Here is a 23,233-nt window from a genome sequence, read left to right as displayed (position 1 = left end):
GATGTCATGAGTGATGTCACTGACCATGTCATGAGTGATGTAATATGTGACGTCATCAGCAGTGCATTGCGGGCGCGCGAGTTATAGTTAGCTTAACTAACTATAACGGGAAAATTTCATTGGTTTTTTACGAGTGAAATGTCCAGCTAACTATAACGTGTGTGAAACCTGTGGTTTTTTCACTGAATTTGCAAGGTTTTTTAAATGCTAATTCCTAACTATAACATGTGTGAAACCTATGGTTTTTTCAGTGAATATATATATATATATATATATATATATATATATATATATATATATATACAGTGACCGTAACCACTTTTACAGAGTATATGCCTTTACCACGCATGCCTTTGCATTGTAATGGCACACGTGGTAAAGGCATATGCGATGTAAAAGTACGTGTTATGATGGAAACAAGTTGTAACAGCACTTGCGTTGTCACAAATACGTTGTGATGATATGCGTGGTGTTGACATGTGGGGTAACATCATATATTCAGCCAGCATTGCCTGACTTTACTGGTGTCCCAGGGTGTAGAGTTGATACTGAAAACATTTTGCATATATATTTTTCAGTTGTTTATGTACGATGTATTTTTGGAGGAGATTGTTGAGCAGACTAATTTATATGCTGAACAGTATTTTTGGGACAACAGGGCCAGACTTAGGCCCCGCTCTAGAGCTACCCGGTGGACTCCCACAAATCTGGAAGAGTTGATGAAATTCTTGGATTTCACTTTTTTGATGGGCTTGACAGGAAGCCATCGATGTCTTCATATTGGTCAACTAGTCCTTCGATGTCAACGGCTATATTTCTGGCAATCATGTGCAGTGATCAGTATTTGCTTCTGCTTTGGATGCTGCATTTCGTCGATAATTGTTTAGCATTGCTATGAGATCACCCTGACTGTCTTTTTAAGATTTGGCCGGTAATGGATCACTTTGTAGATCGTTTTTCTGAGATCTATGTTCCAGTGAAAGGAATAGCTGTGAATGAATCTTTGGTCTTGTTCAAGGGCCGCTTGGTTTTTAGGCAGTACATTCCTAGCAAGAGGACAGGCTATGGAATTAAGATGTATATGCTGTGTGACAGTAGGACTGAACATGTCTCTAATTTCAGGGTGTACACTGGTAGGGATTCCCCGATTGATCCCCCCTGGTTGTCCATCCAGCTTCGGAATCAGTGAGAAAATTGTGTGGGAACTTGGTAGAGGACTTTTAACAAAGGTCACTATTTATATGTAGATAACTTCTCCACTGGTGTGCATTTGTTCAGGGAACTGGCCAAAGTGGACACTGTTGCTTGCAGCACAATTCTCTCAAACCGTAAAGGTTTCCCTAAAGTACTTGTTTGTCAAAAGCTTGAGAGGGGACAGTGTGGTGCGTTGCGTAGTGAGAAACTTCTAGCTATAAAATTCGCACACAGGAGAGATGTCTACATGCTGATTACCATGAAAGTACTTCACCTGTGACTCTTTGAGGTCAAGTTGCTGAAGTATGCAAACCTGTATGCATTTTAGACTACAATAGGCACATGATGGGTGTTGATATAGTAGATCAGAGGTTGGAACCTTACACAGCTCTTCGTAAGGCTTACATTTGGTATCAGAAGTTGGCTATCCCTTTTCTCCAATTGGCAACCTTTAATGCTTTTGTTGTATTTAAGGATTGTTCTCCTGAGTCAACGATGACTTTTGTTAAGTTTCAGGAGTCTGTGATAGGCAGCCTTGTTGTAGTGGAACCTGCAAGTGTTCCTAGAGTTGGAGAAAGGGGGAGGGTGTGGCTAGATTGAAAGATTGCCACTTTCCTGATCATATTCCTCTGATGCCCACAAAATACTTTCCCAGTAGGAGATGTGGAGTCTGTTAGCGAAGAGGGATGCAGAAGGAGACTCGTATGTACTGCCCAGAGTGTCCTTCTAACCTGCGCTGTGTGTGCTTGCTTGTTTTAGAATGTACCACACGCAAAATTATTTTTGGGAACATCCATAAGTGTACTGACTGGTCTGTATTGTTTTATATTTTTTGTTCAGTTTCAAGGTTGGCCTTAGTACGATTTATTTAGCTTCAGCTTTTGTGTTTGCAGTTTTGTATCTACTTACAATCTGTGTTTTTCTTTTTTGGATAGAAAAAAACAAAATGTGATAGCTGTGTGTGTGGACTGGTGCTTGGCTGGTGGTGTGCATGGACTAGCGCTTGGCTGGCAGTGAGCATGGACTTGCGCTTGGCTGGCGGTGTGCGTGGACTGGTGCTTGGCTGGCGGTGTCTACCTGGACTGGCACTTGGCTGACGGTGTGCATGGACTGGTACTTGGCTGGCGGTGTGCTTGGATTGGCATTTGGTTGGCGGTGTATATGGTCTGGGGCTTGGCTGGCAGTGTGTGTGGACCGGTGCTTGGCTGTCGGTGTGCGTGGACTAGTGCTTGACTGGCAGTGTGCATGGTCTGGTGCTTGGCTGGCAGTGAGTGTGGACTGGCGCTTGGCTGGTGGTGTGTGTGGACTGGCACTTGGCTGATGGTGTGCATGGACTGGTGCCTGGCTGGCGGTGAGTGTGGACTGGTGCTTGGCTCGCAGTGTGTGAGTAGTGACTTGCTGCTGGTCACTACACACACTGGTAGCCAAACGACAGCCCACACAATCCATCAGCTGGTGTGGTTGCTGTGTCAGGCATGTGGGTGTGTGAAAGTGATGGGCCTTGAATGGCACTGTCTGTTGATATGAGTGGTGCTGTAAGTTGGGCCTGCGGCTGGCGGTGTGAATGGTTTTGTGCTTGTCACACATATGAAAGGTGTATGAATGGCCTGTAAAGAGGTTGGTGCCGGGATTGACGGCCATCTAAGGAAACCTACGTAACCCAGACATTTCTGAAAACAAGACAGCCAGGGGAGTCCAGGGAGGTATGGCTTATGTGGATCCCCCAGCGTTTTCCTACCCAGACTCCCCTGCAAATCTCAAATGTAGCGGAACAATCTCGATTTTCACACATTTCTGTGTGGAAAAGTTGTGTGATCACCGGTCTGACACAAATTTGCTACCACCTAGCATTCCTCCAGGTCTCCCAATAAAAATGGTACCTCATTTGGGGGGGTGGGCCAAGTACCCGCAGCAGGAAAGATCCTAAAACGTATTGTGGAGACATCAAAATTACCTATTACAAAATGACCTGGTTTTGCAAGGGTGTCATCTGCGTTTTTGGTCCCGGGCTCGGCAGCCATCTAGGGAAACCTACCTAACCCAGACATTTCTGAAAACTAGACAGACGGGGCAGTCCAGGAGGTATGGCTTGCATGGATCCCCTAATATTTTCCTACCCAGAATCTCCTGTAAACCTCAAATGTAGCTGAAAAATCTCGATTTATACACATTTCTGTGAGCAAAAGTTGTGGGATCACTGGGCTGACACAAATTTCTTACCAACCAGTGTTCCTCCAGGTCTCCCAATAAACATTGTACCTCACTTGTGTGGCTGGGCTAAGTACCCGTGGCAGGGAAGGGCCCAAAATGAATTGAGGAGACATCAAAATTATCTATCACAAACCAACCTGGTTTTGCATGGGGGTCGCCTGCGTTTTTGGTCCCGGGCTCGGCGGCCATCTATGGAAGCCTACCTAACCCAAATATTTCTGAAAACTAGACAGGTGGGGGAGTTCAGGGAGGTATGGCTTGCATGGATCCCCCAATATTTCCTACCTAAAATCCCCTGCAAACCTCAATTTGTGCTGAAAAAATATAATTTTTCTCACATTTCTGTGTGAAAACATTGTGTAATAACCAGTCTGACCTAAATTTCCTACCACCCAGCGTTCCCCCAGGTCTTCCAATAAAAACCATATCTCACTTGTGTGGGTGAGCCAAGTACCCGTGGCAGGAAAGAGCATAAAACTTATTGTGGAGACATCAAAATTACCTAGCACAAAACAACCTGGTTTTGCAAGGGAGTCACCTGCGTTTTTGATCCCGGGCTCTGCGGCCATCTAGGGAAGCCTACCTAACCCAGACATTTCTGAAAACTATACAGCAGGGGGAGTCCAGGGAGGTATAGCTTGCTTGAATTCCCCAACGCTTTCCTACCCAGAATCCCCGGCAAACCCCTGGGCCGTTTCCTGTTCCGTGGACTAGGCCTACCCACACAAGTGAGGCCCCATTTTTATCGAGATACTTTGGGGAATGCTGGGTGGGTGGTAATGTGTGGATCCATGCAGATACCAGAACTTCAATTACAGAAATGTGAGGAAAATGTGTTTTTTTACAAAGTTTGAGGTTTGCAAGGGATTCTGTGTAACAGACCCCAGTGAGACCCACACATGTCACCCCATCCTGGATTCCCCTGAAAGTCTACCTTTCAAATATATATAGGTTTTCTACATTTCCCTAGGTGCCGCTTGAGCTAGGGTTCAAAATCCACAACTAGGCACATTGCAAAAAAAGGGTCAGTTTTCAGTCGAAAAATGTGATGTGTCCACGTTGTGTTTTGGGCCGTTTCCTGTCACAGGTACTAGGCCTACCCACACAATTGAGGTACCATTTTTATTGGGGGACTTTTGGAAATGCTGGGTGGCCTGAAGTGTATGGCTCCCCACAGAATCCAGAACTTTCCATTACAGAAATGTGAGGAAAATTTATTTTTTGACAAAGTTTGACTCCTGCAAGGAATTTTGGGTAACAGAACCTAGGGGCATATCAACAACAACCGGCGATAATTATCGCTGAGCGCACTTAGCGCTAGGATAATTATCGCCGGCTGGCGCCGATTTTTATCGCTGAGATAGCGTGCTATTAGCAACGCTTATCTCAATAGCGATAAAAATCCTGGCGCTAAGTGGCTAACGTGAGATTATCGCTGGAAACCCAGCGATAATCTCACGTTAGCTTGTTGATAGGGACAGACAAACTTAGCCATGATATCCTCCTTCCATAGGATATCATGGCTAAGTCAGAAAAATACCAGACGTAAAAACGCAGCGTTAACCACGGTTAGCGCTGCTTTTTTTGTCTCTAACAGGGTTAGCGATATTCTTGATAATAGGAGAAATGTCGCTTAGCGACATTTCTCCTATTATTTTACTCTGGAACGCCCCCTTTGTATCTCATTAGAGATGCAAGGGGAAGCGTAGAGTAAATGGGTGCTAACATGCAAATTTGCATGTTAGCACCCTGTTGTTGATAGGGTGCTAGTTTTATCTCTGCTTTTTTGGCTTTTAAAGCCAAAAAAGCAGAGATAAAGCCCTTGTTGATATGCCCCCTAGTGAGAGCCACACAAGTCACTTCATCCTGGATTCCCCTGGGTATCTAGCTTTAAGGAATGTATAGGTCTACTAGGTTTCCCTAGGTGGCTGCTGAGCTACGGTCCAAAATCCACAGCTAGGCACCTTACAAAGAAAGGGTATGTTTTTACTGTAAAAATGTGGTGTGGCCACGTTGCGTTTCGGCCCGTTTCCTGTTACGAGCACTTGGCCTACCCACACAAGTGAGTTACCATTTTTATCAGGAGACTTTGGTGAATGTTAGGTTGGTGGAAGTTTGTGGATCCATGCAGATTCCAGAACCTTCCATCACAGAAATTTGGGGGAACGTGTTTTTATTGGCAAGGTTTCAGGGTTGCAAAGGATTCTGGATAATAGAACCTGGTGAGAGCCACAGAAATCACCCCATCCTGCATTCTCCTAAGTGTCTAGTTATCAAAAATGTGTAGGTTTTCTAGGTTTCCTTAGATGCTGGCTGAGATAGGATCCAAAAATTCACATCTAGGCACATTGAGAAAAAAGGGTCAGTTTTACCTGGAAAAATGTGATGTGTCCACGTTGCATTTTGGGACTTTTCCAGTCGCGGCCCCTAGGCCTACCTACACAAGTGAGGGGCCATTTTTTTCAGGAGACTTAGGGGAACGCAGAATAGTGGAAAAAGTCATATTACCTATTGACCTTCTATGCATTTCTGCCTTCCAAATGTAAGACAATGTGTAAAAAAATAAGTCATTTGGAAAAATGTCCTCTAATTCACATGCTTGGATAGGTACCCACAATTTTGAAGATGTGCAAATAACTACTTGTTATAAACTCTATATTTTGTTCCCATTTCGGAAATATATAGGTTTCCTCTGTACCCATTTTTCACTCTTTATATTTTACCAAATGATTTGCTATATACCTGGTACACAATGAAAAACCAATGCAAGACGCAGCTCAGTTATTGGCTCTGCGTGCCTCGAATTTGTGGTGAACCTACAAGTACTATATATTCCCACAACCACAAGCCTACAGCGGAAACAATTGTATATTTCTTTAACAAATCTGCCATACTAAAGAGAAGTTACAGGTTAAAACATTGGCAGAAATGGCAGTTTTTTCCAATTTAATTTCAATATTTTTTTTATTTCAATTGTTAGTTTCTATAAAAAAAAACCTTGAATGACCTACATATAGATTTCCGGTATCCAGTATTACTTTCATTCTCATTTCTACCTCTAACTGGAAAGAGGTTGAAAGCACAAAAAATAGCAAAAACAGGTTATGTCCCAGTTAAATGCCAAAACTGTGTAGGAGATGTTGGTTTTCTGGCAAAAGTCTGCCCGTCCCTGAAAGCTGAGAAGATGGTGGTTTCAGCACCAGAAACCTTTTGTTGATACCATTTGCCTGGAAAAAAACAGAGGCTTTCTTCTGCAGCACTTTTTTCCCATTTAAAAAAAATAATAATTTTGCTGTATACTGGCTAATTTCTGTGTCCCCTCCAGGGGAATCGAGGGTACTGAAGTACTGGGTATTTTAGTCCCAGCGGTGCAGGGGCACACACCCTATGACTTCTGGGTTCACCCTGTTCCAGACCTACAGAAACACAGAGTCTTCTGGGTGAAGTCAAAGATTCATTTATTGGCTGCAGACCAATTACAGGTATCCTAGAAGTACAACAGCGTGTATGTTCTCAGGAGACTGCTGAAAATCATAGGAACGGGCTTCTCCTTAAATACAAAATATCATGCTTCAGGCACACATTCCTTGGTTTACGATATGGCCATATAAAGGTATACATTACAAACGAAAAAGCAGAGTCATGATGACCATCCCACATTCCAGTTCGGCCAGCCCACAATGATTTACACAGTAAGGTTCAGATCCCACATCGGATGTCAATAGACCCCCCAATAAACATGAGCATCTCCTGTTTTGGGAAACAAGTCATAAAGCAGGAACAAGCAGGTGTGAAAGAGATTAGCCGGAGGATTGTGTAGAATGAAAGGGTTTTATGACGGGTCAAGCCCTGATGCTAATCACAGGTGGACGGAGGAAGGGGAGCTCGTGAGACCAGTTTGACCTGGGGCAGCAGAGCCAGCTGCCCAGGTCACAGAGAAGTCAGAGGAGAAGCCCATGTACTGTGAGGCCCGTATTTACTCCATTATAGCCTATGTGAGGGCAATGACAAGATGGCCACTGCTTCCAAAATGGAACCCGCGTAGTGAAGCAGAATAACGTGTACACAGTGCATTCACAGCTAGAACGATATATAAAGCACTCGTACATGCCGCATTAACCATTTGCGGTTTGCTAATACCAAGATGGACAGGGGTAGGGCCCTGTTCCCTACGCGGTCCCGAATATTAAAGTACGACAGACCCTCCTTTTGCCCTTACATAGGCAATCACTATACTCATCTTAATCCGAGTCCAGGTCAATGTTCACGAAGTCATGGAGATGTTGCTGTAGCATCATCCTATTACTTAGTTCGTCCCTCGATACAGGTTTCCTTACACATAAGGTAGCACAGAGGCCACATATCGCAGGAGCACACTGTATACACAGACAGAACAGGAAAAGAATGGCCAAGATCATTCCAATGACCATCAGAACTTTCCAACCCCAGGTAGATATCAATTCCCAGAACCACCCCACCAGTGACCAATCTCCCTTATCCACGTGTATGGATTCAGATATTTTATGGAGTTTGGAGATGGCTTGATACACTGTTGGAGCATTATCTGGTATGAAAATGCAGCAACTGGATTGGATGACCTTGCATACCCCACCGCGGTCTGCAAGAATAACGTCTAGAACCATGCGGTTCTGCAAAGTCATAAGGCGATCCGCTTGGAGCTCAGCTGTCAGATTACCAAGGGCACCAGCCGTTACATTGACAGTGGATTCAACCACACGAGTCAGCTGTCTCAGGTTCCTACTATTGACCATAGGTCCCCAAAACGGCAGGAAACCCAAAAAGAAGTCTCCCGCTTCCTGACCGGCAGTATCCTCCTTACTAATCACACCTCTCACAACTCTGGTCTTGTGATAGTCAGAGGCAGCAGTAAATGTCGGCGGTAGCAAGTTCGCAATATAACATGTGGCCGAGAAATCAGGGGGCAACCATGTATATGCTCGGTCATTACAGATGAAATATGTGCCCTTGGCAGCCAAAAACGCAGGGGAGAACTGTGACGGGAAAGTGTACGTTTCAGTACAGTCACTTCTTCCCAGTTGAGCTCTAGGATTCTGACCATTACCTTGTAAGCAGAACCGACCCATGTGGGGTACGACCCAGATTGGAGATGAGATTTTTCGCTGTCTTTCACCCAGACTGATACTATACCCCGTCGCGTTCCATCCTACATAAGGTCTCAGCTCTTCTTTGGGAATGGATGAGTATGCATCGATATCCCTACTCATATCGGCCACTCCTTTTATCAAAGCCTTATTATTGGTGATAGGTCTGATGGAACGCGGTTGGCGAGGGGAGTACGTATCTAGAGCATAGAGAAACATGGTCTGGAATGCCCATGACGATCCATTGTAACTATACGGCAGCACCAAATAAGGAATACCCTTGTTAATGGTGTGTGGCATTAACCCGCACACCCAGCAATTGGTCGTATTCATTACCAGTTGGTGCTGGTGCAAGAGCTGGATAAACGAGTTATTTACAAACTCTGATCGTCTGGTCTGTTCGTGCTCAGGCAAAGGGTGAAAAGAGTGAGAGGAGGCAGTAGAAAGAGGTATAGGCTGTTCAGTGGGTTCAATGGGCTTTTGAGCGGAGAAGAACACAAATCCTACAATAAACATTGTGATACTACACAGTGTAAAAAGGCACAAAAATACAAAACATTTACTTTTTACAATTCTACACATCTTTGCGTTAAAGTTCATTTCCTCAATCGGTCTCTCCATCTTAAAAAACTCCATCCTCTACTCGGGCCGCTCGCGGCGGATGAGTTTCTTCTGCTAAGGAGTACGCCTGTCAGTCCAGGGAAACGCCCTAGACCAACCAGAACCGTTGACCTAACGTCTTCGGCCTGTACCCCAAAGTCTTGGCACCGCGACCCTGCGGCAGAACCCGGATGGTGGTTCGAAAAACAAAAATCAAGGAAGTCCTTCAGATGGGAGAGCAAAAATGTCAAAAAGGAAATAGTAAGGAAATCTTTATTTGTCCATGGGCCTTGGTCTCAAATTATAGCGGAGACGGCCAGGTGCTGTTTGGTCTTGAAACAAAAGTTCAGGCTCAGTGGTGTCCAGCCGATTTGACGGTGGCACAGCTTCCTGCAGAATATTGTCACTCTCTTGGTCTGAAACTGTGCCTCTTATGCGTGCGTCACTGAATGGTACAAAACGAGGCACAGTGTCTGTCTCAGAGTCGGCGATACCCTCCTTGACCCACTGGTCATATGGCAGAGGCAAGGGGACTACTTTGCAGTGGGTACCATGGATCCAGTGCTTCTTCCCTTTTACTCGCACCGCTGATCTTGTCGACAGGAGCACAAGGTGAGGGCCGGTCCAGCGAGGCTCGTCGTTGCTCTTACGCTGGAAATTTCGGATCAGGACCCACGAGCCAGGGTTGATAGGGTGTCCAGGAGGTTCAGAAGCTTGGGGAAGAGTATCATGTACCTGTTGGTGCAAAACACGCAGTTTAACAGTCAAATCATACAGGTAATCGAGTAGTACTGGATGCTCAATCTCACTGAACTTCGTAGGCCTCGGTACACCCCATACGTTGGCCGGGCGGCCAAAGACGACCTCGTAAGGGCTAAGTCCCACTCGTGAGTGTATGGTCATTCTGGTGGACAGGAGTGCTAAAGGCAGAGCGTCAGGCCATTTAAGACCGGTGCTCGCCTGGATTTTGGCCAGCTTGAGCTTTAAGGCTCCATTGTAGCGTTCTACTAGTCCAGCTGATTGGGGGTGATTTGCAGCATGGAACTTCTGCTTTATCCCTAGCCCTTCACATACATTCTTCATCACTTTACCCACAAACTCACTTCCATTATCACACCACACCATTCTTGGCATCCCAAACCTAGGGAAAAATTCCTTCACAAGGGCTTTGGCTGTGGATAGGGCAGTGTTATCTTTCAGAGGATAAGCCTCTATCCATTTTGAGAAAGCACAAACAACCACCAGTACATATTTCAGGTTGTTGCATCTTTCCATGTGAATAAAGTCCAGCTGCAAAACTTCGAATGGACATGATGGGGGTGCAAAGTGACCAGCTGGAGTTGGGGTTCCCCTACCAGGGTTGTACTTCAAGCATACCATGCAATTCTTGACCACATTCTCTGCACACTTGGGAATCCCAGCATTCTGCCATACTGGAGCCAACAACTTGCATATACCTTTCGTACTGATATGTGCCATTCCATGTGCCATAGTAACCACTGGAAGCACGTATGCATCAGGCAACAACCATCGCCTATGTTCTGTCAGATCAATCCAACAACCATTCTCATCCAACTTACCCATACTTTCTCTCCACTTGCTTAACTCTTCCTCTGTGGCTTCAGCTTGAAGCGACTTCACACTCTCTATTGTGTTCTCACACATTCCCACATCATTAACCCATCTTGCGGGGCCTGCAACATACATTCTAGTCTTCACATTCTGTGCTGTTTCTTTCGCGGTCTCATGAGCAAACGCATTCCCACGTCCAACATCATCTGTGACTTTCCTGTGCGCACTGCATTTCATGATCGCAACTTGCAACGGTAGGGTCAGTGACTCAAGGAGATCATTCACCAACTTGCCATTCTGAATTTTAGCTCCATGCGACGTCAGGAACCCACGCTCCTTCCACAAACGCCCAAAATTATGAGCCACGCCAAAGGCGTATTGGCTATCTGTGTATATATTCACTCTCATTCCTTCAGATAACACGCACGCTCTCGTGAGGGCGATTAATTCTGCTGCTTGGGCCGAATTATGTGGCACTCGTGCAGTTTCCACGACCGTGTGTAAAGTCGTGATAGCATATGCAGCAGTCGTGTCACCATTAGGGAGTTTGAAACATGAACCATCCACCCATAAAGTGCCATCACACTCAGTCAGGGGAGTATCTTTCAGATCTACTCTCCCTTTCGTCTCTTCTTCTGTTCTGAACAGACAGTCATGTTGCTCAATCTCATCTGAGTCTGCTGGAATTGGCAACAATGTAGCTGGATTCAGCGTATTGCATCTCTTTATGTGTATGTGATTTGCTAACAGTTTAAGCTCATAACCTGATAATCGCGCACTAGTCAAGTGTTGTGTCTTGGTCCTATTTAATAATGTGTCTACAGCGTGTGGAACCATAACAATTAATGTATTGTCCATTACCAAACCAGCAGATTGTCGGATAGACATTGCTGCAGCAGCTGTCGCTCTCAGACAGCTTGGCAATGCCCTTGCTACAGGGTCCAAGGTTGATGAGAAATATGCGCATGGGCGCGGTCTGTCGCCAAAAGGCTGTGATAACACTGATAACGCACAACCATCTTTCTCGTGAACATACAATGTAAAAGGCTTACTGTAGTCAGGGGTACCCAACACAGGTGCTGAACACAATGCATTACGCAATTCCACAAAACTTCTCTGGCATTCTTCAGACCATGGGATAGGATTCGGTGTGTCTTTGCATGTTAAGGCTACCAAAGGTTTTGCCAACAAAGAAAAACTAGGGATCCAATGCCTACAGTATGAAGTGATGCCCAAGAAAGCACGTACTTCTCTCTGTGTTCTTGGCACACTCAACTGTGCAATGGCTTGAATTCTTTCTGGGGTCAGTTTCCTTCCCTCCTTCGATAAGAGATGACCTAAGTAGGTCACTTCTTGTCGACAATATTGCAGCTTAGAGAGAGACACTTTGTGATGGAAAGCAGATAAATGGCGCAACAATGACAATGTGGCTTCTTTGCAGATCTTTTAGGTATCCGCGGCGATTAGTAAATCGTCTACGTACTGAATCAGGATAGCGCCACTAGGTAAAACAAGTGCATCAAGCTGCGCTTTCAAAGCTTGACTGTATATTGATGGACTTTCACAGTAGCCCTGGGGAGCGCGTTTGAAGCGGAAGCTTCGGCCTCCCAGACTAAAACCAAAAATATCTCTGCTCTCTTCTGCAATTGGGATGCTAAAGAAAGCATTCTTTAAATCAATCACTGAAAACCATGTAGCAGAGGCTGGAATCATCGTTAACAAGGCAGTTATATCGGGGACAACCGGAAACTGTGGCACAACAATCTTATTAACCTCTCTGAGATCAATCATAAATCTGTAAACAGGTAGCAGTGAAGGATCCGTTCGTTTTAAGACAGGTAAAATCGGACTATTGCAAACGTTGCCTCTTGTCTCCTCAATCACACCTTTATTAATCAAGTCGCTGACAATGTCTAACAATGCTTTCTGGCCTTCATTAGAGATTTTGTACTGGGGAATACGTGGCAGTCTGACATTAGCCTTTAAAGTCACCACATATGGCGGTATCTCCAAGAGGCCCACATCATTGGGACCAGTAGCCCAAAGGGTATCCGGAAGGGATGACAATTCAGGCGGCATTGTGTTTTTAGACAAGTACATTGGGGAAATCACTTTCTTGCCTAATGTAAGTTGTACTCCTGAAGGAGAACAATACAGTGTAGCGTGCAATCTTTTCAACAAATCTAATCCCAGCAAATTCTCACCACAACCTGTTGTCAGAATCAGGGGTGCTTTCAGCTCGCAAGGTCCAACAGAAAGTGACATGGGACTAGAAATCGCGTTCCTAACTGGGGCGCCAGAAAAACCTACTGAAACATTTATATCGCCAGACAAAGGTGCGCCAGGGAGTTTTGAATGCATGATTGAACTCTTTGCAGCACCAGTGTCTAGCAGAAAAGGCTCCGTTACATTTGCTGTAGTCACCTCAACATACGGTCCACTCTGATCCACTGGCACTGAAACAACTCCCTCTCTCTGTCTATGGCTGTCCTAGTAATCATTACTTTCTGCATCACCATCCTCTGCATAATAATCATTATTATAATACTGAGCAGTATTACTAGTCGCGTTAGCTTGCTGGTCAAAACTATTGATGGTATTTTGAGGCGGCAGAGGACGCGCGTTCTGGGGAGCATTTCCACGCCCTCTGCCTCTAGGAGCTTGCTGACCACCCCTACCTTTTGCGCCATACGCATTACCGTTCCGCTGCATTAATTTAGGGCAACTATATTTATAATGACCTTCCTCTTTGCAGTATGAACATTGGTTGGGACCTACAGGGACACGTGGTTGATAATACCCGTTCATTTGCTGATTGTTCTGAAACTGTTGGGGTTGGTGATAGACACCTTGGGGTTGTCTATAATTATTCTGACCTCCACGTGGCGGATAGGCCTGCTGGAAAAGGACCTTTGTCTTTAATTCCTTCGTTTTCTTCTCTGTTCTATCTTTCTCGTCTTTATCTCTATTTTCATAATACTGTGCAGTAGCCAGTATTTGCGCTGAAGAAGAAACAGCCCAAGAACTTTCTGAATCTTTTAACTTTTTACACAGGTCAGGAAGTAGATTCTGCACAAACTTATCCACAAATAACCGTTGGCCACCCTCAGTACTCATATCCTGCCCACTGTGGTCAATAAATGTTTCTTCAAACCTAGTAAAGAAGTCTGACACTGTCTCATCTTTCTTCTGCGTACATGCAGATAGCTTGTCCCAATTTACGCGCATCGCAGGCATTATTGTCTTCATATACGTGATGATTCTACCAGGCAGTTCAGCTACTAAAGGTTCTGGTTTCGCGCCACCAGTTTGTCTAGCATCAGCAGCAACAATGTTAGCCCATGTATCCCCTAGTTCTGCATCGTGATCTGCATTACGAATTGACCCCCATAGAGGCTGTGGAACAACATTACCAAACAACATGTCTATGTCGGCCAGATTCATAACGCATGACCCTGCCGTCTGTGACAACTCTTTATAATAACCTGCTGGGTTTTTACGGGGATCAGGTAAGGACTGCTTAAGTGCTAACACCTCAGAGCGCTTCCATGGAACATGCACCCAAACACGCTGGAAATGCGCTGGCACAGCGGCGATACCGGCACCAGCTGCAACTGCTTCCTTCCATACCGGGGGGACTTCTCTCATGGGGTATTGTCGCGCTTTTACCTTTTTCCCCACAAGGACATCTTGTTCAAACAATGACTGTTGACAATCATCATTCCTGAAGGACAATACAACCGCAACTGCTTTATCTACTTCGCGGTCCACAATTATACCAGTTCCAAAATCAAACCTTACTCTACACAATTCCTGCGGGCTCGGATTTTTACCACTATCTTCCAATTCTTCACAGAGAATTTCGCACATTTTCTCAAACACATATCTCTGTTTTGGGGCATCCCATTGATGGAAAACGTTGACAACTGATTCCACATCATACAATGAAGGGAAAACAATCCATCTACGCGCCATGCTGTCTATTACCTTTTTCTCATCAGGGTTAGGCAATTGGCTACGCAATTGCTTACGCTGTAAACCAGGAGTCGCACCAGATGACTCAAAGAGAGGCGACATTAATGTAGTAACCACATTAGCTAAACGCTGTCGCGCTGAAGGAGAAGTTGAGGCGGAAACAGGGGGAAAACAGAGGGAAGAAAAGAGGATGTAGAAACAGGTACTGGAGTGGTGCAAGGAAAAGTGTCAGAAAAGGCAGCTGCTGTATTAGGCAAAGTCGCAGGAAGTGCGGGGGCAGTTGGAAGCACAACTGGCGGCCCTTGAGAGGGCTGCGCTACATGGATAAGAGCCGGCTGCGCAGCAACTGGCGGTAGCGGCAAGGCTTGCAGTATATTGACTGGAGGTGGCATATTCACAAGCTGGGGAGGTGCCGTGGCATTTTGAGCATACGGGGGTGGCGAACTCAACAAATGTGACAACAGGGGATCTTTCTCCTTTTCTTCTAACTCATTCTGCTTAGAATGTGGTAAAGCTGGGTAACATTTGTCAATCCCTAACTTGCGCTGCCTGTGCAATTGCTCACTCATCTGCTCCTCCTCATTGTCTTTAAATTGTACAGCTGCTTGCATTACTGTCATACCTCTCTCTCTTTTATTCTTTTTCGCTAACTTAATTTCCTTTTGTTTGGCTTCCTTCCGCCATAAGCGGAAAGAGTCAAACATCGCCGGCCGGGCTTTCTTCTTAAACAATTTAATTTCCAAATTATCTAAAATATCGGTATCGAAACTACCATTTTGGGGCCATTTTAAAACACCGTCTTTCCTGGTGTAGTGGATCCACACTTCGTTATATGCAATGGGGCCTACGCCATGTTTTACATAGAGCTCATAAGTTGGAGTTCCAACCGGAGGAACCGGACATGATTCCTCTAGCTGGAAATCCTTTCCACAACCCAAACAGAATAATCTACCAAATAGTCCAGAACCAGGCATCTTTGCTCACTAGTCTAGATCCAAACGTCAAAGGATTATCGATTACGATATTCTCGTGAATACACGAGTCCTCTGGCTTTGGCGTTTGCAAACTCCAAATTACCAAATTACCAAATCAAACGATCCTGAAGGATACCAAAAACAAATGGGAGACGCTCCACTTATACTTAACTGAATATTGCCGATCGATGGCGTCACCAGAAGACTCTCTCGATTGTTTCGCTCTCTCAGATTCGTCAAGGGTCCAAAACAGGTCGATTAATCAGGGCAGCAGTCCTTCGTAGCCGTCGGGACGCGGAGAACCTCGCAGAAAAGACTTTCGGACCACGTCGACATGCAGGGGTCGATGAAGTGGCGGCCTTCCTCCGGAATTTCCACACGAAGCTCCTCACGAACCTCTGGCTTGGACTGGTACCGCTGAAATCGTCCCGAGTTGGGCGCCAAACTGAAGTACTGGGTATTTTAGTCCCAGCGGTGCAGGGGCACACACCCTATGACTTCTGGGTTCACCCTGTTCCAGACCTACAGAAACACAGAGTCTTCTGGGTGAAGTCAAAGATTCATTTATTGGCTGCAGACCAATTACAGGTATCCTAGAAGTACAACAGCGTGTATGTTCTCAGGAGACTGCTGAAAATCATAGGAACGGGCTTCTCCTTAAATACAAAATATCATGCTTCAGGCACACATTCCTTGGTTTACGATATGGCCATATAAAGGTATACATTACAAACGAAAAAGCAGAGTCATGATGACCATCCCACATTCCAGTTCGGCCAGCCCACAATGATTTACACAGTAAGGTTCAGATCCCACATCGGATGTCAATAGACCCCCCAATAAACATGAGCATCTCTTGTTTTGGGAAACAAGTCATAAAGCAGGAACAAGCAGGTGTGAAAGAGATTAGCCGGAGGATTGTGTAGAATGAAAGGGTTTTATGACGGGTCAAGCCCTGATGCTAATCACAGGTGGACGGAGGAAGGGGAGCTTGTGAGACCAGTTTGACCTGGGGCAGCAGAGCCAGCTGCCCAGGTCACAGAGAAGTCAGAGGAGAAGCCCATGTACTGTGAGGCCCGTATTTACTCCATTATAGCCTATGTGAGGGCAATGACAAGATGGCCACTGCTTCCAAAATGGAACCCGCGTAGTGAAGCAGAATAACGTGTACACAGTGCATTCATAGCTAGAACGATATATAAAGCACTCGTACATGCCGCATTAACCATTTGCGGTTTGCTAATACCAAGATAGACAGGGGTAGGGCCCTGTTCCCTACGCGGTCCCGAATATTAAAGTACAACAGTACCTTTAGAATCCTAAGAGTGTTGGAAGAAAAGGACACAAAGTTGACGTGGATAACTTATGTAGACAAAACATTACAGGGGCCTTGGTGAGAACTACCCCAAACAGTCAAAAAAAGGCTTAGCACAGGGGATGGGGGGGAGGAGGCCAAGCTGCGAGGGGGTTAACTGACGTTCTATTATTGTTATATATTTATGGTAGATGTAGGGTGAACCTGATCTTTGTTTCCCTCTGACCATGTATGTTGTTAAATCAAAAAAATGAAAGAAACTTTTCAAAGTACAAGTAGTCCAAACAATCGATTTTGCTCCAGTAACAAAAACTTCACTCACCTGGAGTTGAGATGAGATAGAACGAGCTGCTGTGTTTAATATTAATATTAGTGAAGATGTTTGCAGATAGTAGATCAGTGTGCTCATTTGTAACAAGATTGTTTTTGTCTTACTGGTAATGATAGGTGATTGTTAAGAAATGGATATAACGTTTCAAATACAAAACTCTTTGCAGGTTAAGCAAATGATGCACAAATGTGGAAGGCAAGTGGCCTTGATTTCTCAACGTTTGTGGTTATTTGTGCCAATAAATCATGCAAATGTGGTTGCAAACCTATCTAAATCAAGCATGTTTTGGGTACCATCGTACAGTGAGTGCAAAGGATTGTTTATACAATTTTTAACAAATAAAATAAAATGCATGCTTCATCTAATCTGTTTTGTCTGAACTCCCAGAGATAAGGATCACAGGAAAGTAAACGAAATAAGGCACCAAATGAGATTTCGCCATTGTGCGAAGGTTTCAGCTCGGATACATATTTGTTTGAGGACGGAAGATTGCTGTATTTCACATTTCCCTTTCTAAGTGAATCTGTAAGTAAATCTCGGGCAGAAAGTTCTGATTAGTTTGCTTCTGAGTGACATGTCCTCATTTCGCTGTGCATCCATGTATGCGATCACATCGCAAACGCAGCAGATTACTCCCAGGAATGGGCAAAATCTCATTGGAAAACAGAGCAACACTGTTTATTTCTGAGGGGTTTAAAGCTCAATTTGGTGCACACAATTGGCTGGCTTAGCTTTGATCGCGCGCTGCCCTGCGCTTTGCAAAGTCCATTCAACCCTAATAACAGGGATGAATTTTCATTTTCTTTTTGAGCTCTGGGTTTTAGCATTTTGACAAGCAAGACAAATGGCAGAAAATGCCTCCACCAGTAATAACTTTTGTTCTTTCTTTGAAGGTGTGCCTTGAAGAATGCAGGAGGTCAGAATGTTATCCAAACCCAGCCCTCGCCTGCACACAAGCCTGCAGGATTTGCAGCCCACAACCCTGTACGCTGTGAGTGATATGTTTTTGTTTAAATCTTTGAATGTTTCATGCCAAATTCTCAATATTGTGCAGCGTCTGGGCCCCACAAACAAGTGAACACAATGGCAGAAGAGTATATGCTAGCATCTAAATGCAAAGCATCTGTCTTCTCAATGAGCAGCAGACTACTGTGGATCTTTAAATAGCAATCCATAAAGCTAAACACAATCCACATAAGCATTGTTGGAACCAATCCCTTCTTTAAACTTGCATTTCTATTTACTATCTTGAATCCCAGTAGAATCAGGACTGCCTCAAACATAGGTGAGGAAGGCGGTGTCCCATGGTTGACATGTGCATCACTACCACTGCAGGCAGCGAGTGCCATTTCTAATGAAGACCACACCTAATGACAACCAATCCTTGTGAGCCAACCAACTGTGAAGTCTCATGCTTTCATGCACAGTGTGATGCACAATGCAGGCCAGTGCCACAGCCAATTTGCCAATGAATTTCAGTTTAAAAAAAATCAGATTTAAAGTTGAGCATACGTCCAATCCCCTGGGGCAACCTGTGTCCAATGCACCTGATGTGCATGGCGTCCAACCACCCTCCTCTGTGCTGGTCAGGCCTTGTGCCCAAATCCCCACAGATGCCCAACTACCATGGGTGCAAAAATTCGCAGTACCAAACCCCCACTGCTCACCCAGTCATTGTGACAGCATCCTACTTGGTTTGTGGACTTAAAATAATTCAACACGCTACACTTCTGCCAATTTTCTACCATCTATCCAATGGTAGTGGACATAACCTTTGACCACATGCTAGATACGTGGCATATCTGTCAAGGCAGCAACATTTGGTGGATGTTACCCTTTTTTTACTGGTAATCACCCACCTAACAAACAAAAATCCTACACAGACCTTTAAACCTTGAACACCCTCCTAAAAAGAGTTTGTACTCTATTCACCTTAATGGGGTCACTCACTTAAAGACTTCATATGACCCAGAGTTTTAAGCCAGGAGAGTGACAGGTATGAATTTACAAGTGATAAGACACCTTCTGTCAGACCCTATGGACAGTCCCCTATACTTTGCTAAAGTGCGAAACATTCAGTCCTGAGATGGCAAACAGACTGGTTGGGGATGGGCATACTGGGTCATTCAGGGCTGCAACTCTGATTCACCTGCAGGAGATATCCCCCCCGAAGAGGCTGTTGGGCGGCCCCAAGTTCTGGAGCTTCCAACTAATTGCCGTTGATGGTTTGAAGCCTGCTCTGTTGCGTCACCTGAGCATGACACACGAGAGGGTCTGGATGTGGGCTTCGGTGGGTAGCATTGTTGACAGTTAAGAGAAGCTCAAGGCCTGTTGCCCATAATTGTTCTTCTTCCTGCCCTTGCTCACACAATAGCCCTGTCAATTGCACCTGCAGTAGATTCGGCATGGTGGTGTTGTGAGCAGAGGGAAAATGGTGTGCTACAGTGGCGGATTTTAAAAAGTGTGAAATCTTTACTTTTCTTGGGCCAGTTAGGCAATGAAATTAATTGCAGTTGACCTTGAGTCCGCCTTGCTTGTCCTCTCAGCAGGCCCTATTATCAGTGAGAGGACCTCTGGGTTGCTTTTGGACTTTGCCTTTCCCTTGCCACCACTCTTCCTAACTGGCTTAACGCCCCACAGATTTTCCCTGATCTCATGATGGGGGCATCAAGTGAGATGGGTGAGTAAAGATGAAGAAGGGGGGCAAGCACTTAAAAATCAAACACACTGGTCACCTTCAATGTAATTAATTGCACCTTATCTCCCCTATTTAAGTCAAAGTCACTTGTCTGTTAGCTTACAATGCAGTTGGGTGCTGTAGGGCGCTGTAGGGCACTGTAGGGTACTGGTGGTATTGGTGGTGCTATAATGCGTTCATGCTGGCCGGGCAGTGAAAGGGTAGAAGGGTGAGGAATAGCAGAGGGATGGGGGAGCTCACAAGAGGGTACAAGAGCAACCTGGCCCGGCCGCTCCTGCAGCTGCCCCTGGCCTCTACATTGCTAATACCACACCACGCCCCTGCAATCCATACAGCATGCTGCACCATTGAGCCTTTGTCAAGACCTCCAGTCCTGCAGCAGTTGCCGCTGCCCTCTCACTTCAGCTCTCACCAACTGAGACAGGGGACGTTTCTGGAGTCAGGTGCAGTCATGTTTGCTGTAGGCTGTGGCTTGCAGGGGCTGAGGTCGGTGGTATAGTTATAGCAGCAGGCAGCAAGGCAGCGAGGGCCCTTGACAGCGTACGCCACTGTGAGGCTTCTCTGGTTAGCAGATTTTCAAGGACTGCAACAAGTAATAATAATGCCATGGGCAGTTGGCCTGTGGCGGTGGTAGTGAGGGCAGCAAGGGATCCTGTGCTGCTGTTGAGCCCGTTTCCTCCTTTAGCTCGCTGGCTGCTTCTACATCAAAGTGAGTCTGGCATACTGCATTGCTCAGAAAAAAACATGCAGTACTACACTTGCATCGATATACACAGTAACTCTATGCTGCATATGATTGTTCATATTACATTTTTTTTTATAATACGTGTTTATGGAGTAATGTGAATAGCAGTATCATGGATGATCTTATCAATGATGTAATTAATTATGTAATTTAGGATATCATCAGTGCTGTCATCAATGATGTTAAATAACGTCATCATTGATGTAACATGAAAATACATAAGCAGAGCATGGTAGTGGGCAAAAGTTGTAGTTAGTTCATTAAACTATAACTGGCAAATATAATTGTTTCTTCTGTCTTTTATATATATATAGATATGTGTGTGTATACAGACATAGATATAAAGATTTAGACGTAGATGTAGAGGTAGCTATAGATATCGATGTAGATATAGATATATAGAGATATTGATATACCTCCAGATCCAGATATAGATATTGCTCTAGATGTATCTATATATATATCCTTTTTATTCCCCATCAGCATAGGTCCCTTGAAACTGTTGGGGTAGATCACATTGCTAGGTGTGAGGTAGCTAGCTGAAATTGTCCATACACAATTGAAATTCTGATCTGCTCTTAGAAAACACTTACACTCACTGGATGACATCATAAATGATGTAATTGGAGAGGTCATCAGTGATGTCACTGAGCCTGTTATGAGTGATGTAATATGTGAGGTCATAAGCAGTGCATTGCGGAGGCGTAAGTTACAGTTAGCTCTGGTAACTATAATGCTGAATTTCTGTAGTTTTGTACAAGTGAAATCTGGGCGTAACTATAACTTCACTGTAATCTTTGTTTTTATAAGTGAATTTCTAAGGTTATTTAAATACTATTTCCTAACTATAACATCTCTGTAACCTTTGATTTTATAAGTGAATTTCTATGTTTTTTTTTTATACTAGGCATGTTTGCAGAGTGGTGGAGATAGGTGACGGGGCTTCCGACCAGCCAAGCCAAGGACCCCCAGCATCCAAGGAGACTTCAAATCCCAATCAGTAGCATGCTAGGAGGTGCTTTTACAGAGTTGTGGACAAAGGGGGTGGGGACTACGGCCAACTAACAGCAATCCCGCTGTTTGGGACTTAATGAAGGTATCAGGAGTGGTTCTTAGCCCCCCAAGGACCCTCAGCATCCAAGGTGAATTCATTCCCCAATCAGTAGTGCATCACAAGGTGCAATTGCAGAGTGGTGGACAAAGGGGGCAGGGCCTCACATGATCTTTTAGCAATTCTGCTGTGTGGGACTTACTGGAGGTAACAGGAGGGGTTATTGGTCCCCAAGGACCCTCAACATCCAAAGGGACTTCATTTCCAGCCAGTAGTGCACCAGGAGGCACATTTGCAGAGTGGTGGAGAAAGGGGTGGGCGTCTGGACAGCTCTCAGCAATCTTTGCTGTGTGGGACTTACTGGAGGTAATAGGAGGGGTTCTTGGTCCCCAAGGACCCTCAGCATCGAAGGGGACTTCATCCCCCAACCAGTAATGCATCAGGTGGTGCGTTTGCAGAGGGGTGGACAAAGGGAACGGGGCCTCTGACCAGCTCTCAGCAATCACACTGTGTGGGACTTACTGAAGATAACAGGAGGAGTTCTTGGCCCCCAAGGCCCCCAGCACCGAAGGAGACTTCATCCCCCATTTAGTAGTGTGCCAGAAGGAGCGTTTGCAGAGTGGTGGAAGAAGGGGGCGGGCGTCTGATGAGCTTTCAGGAATCTCTTTAGCAAATGGGGAGGGGGCCACATGGCCCCACCTCCCCAGGCTGATTCTGCCCCCAGGGACCCTAACTCTCAGGGCCCAGACTTTTAAGTTATTTTTATTTGGGGATGGGGCCGATTTCAGCCCCAGGGACCTCATACCTCGGGTCTGGCCATTTGTCCTGAGTGCCCCCAGGGCACCTTGTTTGCATTGGGACCATGGGGGAGCCTCAAAGCTCCCGCTGTCCCTGCCAGCTACCCACCTCCTGCAGGAGCTGGCAATAGCCAGTAGGTAGTTATAGTTGGGACCAAGTTTTTCATGGGAAAAACGTTTTTTGTTTTGCCGCTTCACTAATCTCCACAAACCTTTCCCCTTTGTGGTTCAGCTGCTGTGTTGAAAGTTTTGGGGTGATCCGTCACACCGGGGTTGGGAAAAAGGTGGGCCCTAAAATGCATTTTCCCTATGTTAAGTCTACGGGGATTTTTCATTTTTTGAACACGACTACAGCTCGAACTGCTGAATGGAATTGCACTAAATTTGGCAGAAATCTATATGTTGGCCCAGAAAGTGTGCTTCTAGTGATTTGGTGTAAATCCATTCAGTAGTTTTTTAGATATCTATCTTTAAAAAAGATAGCTATCTGGGGACAGGAGTCTTTGCAATTGACTAGTGAATACTACAAAAATTTGATTGGCTATCAACACACATCTCGGGCCTAATAATTACAAATCCCCAGCACACGTAAATATAAGGTTTCTAACGTTTTTAGGTCTGTAAGTAAAATACAGTACATATACAAT

This window comes from Triturus cristatus, chromosome 2_1, assembly GCF_964204655.1.
Source record: "Triturus cristatus chromosome 2_1, aTriCri1.1, whole genome shotgun sequence".
Lineage (NCBI taxonomy): Eukaryota > Metazoa > Chordata > Amphibia > Caudata > Salamandridae > Triturus > Triturus cristatus.
This window is presented reverse-complemented; position numbering follows the sequence as displayed.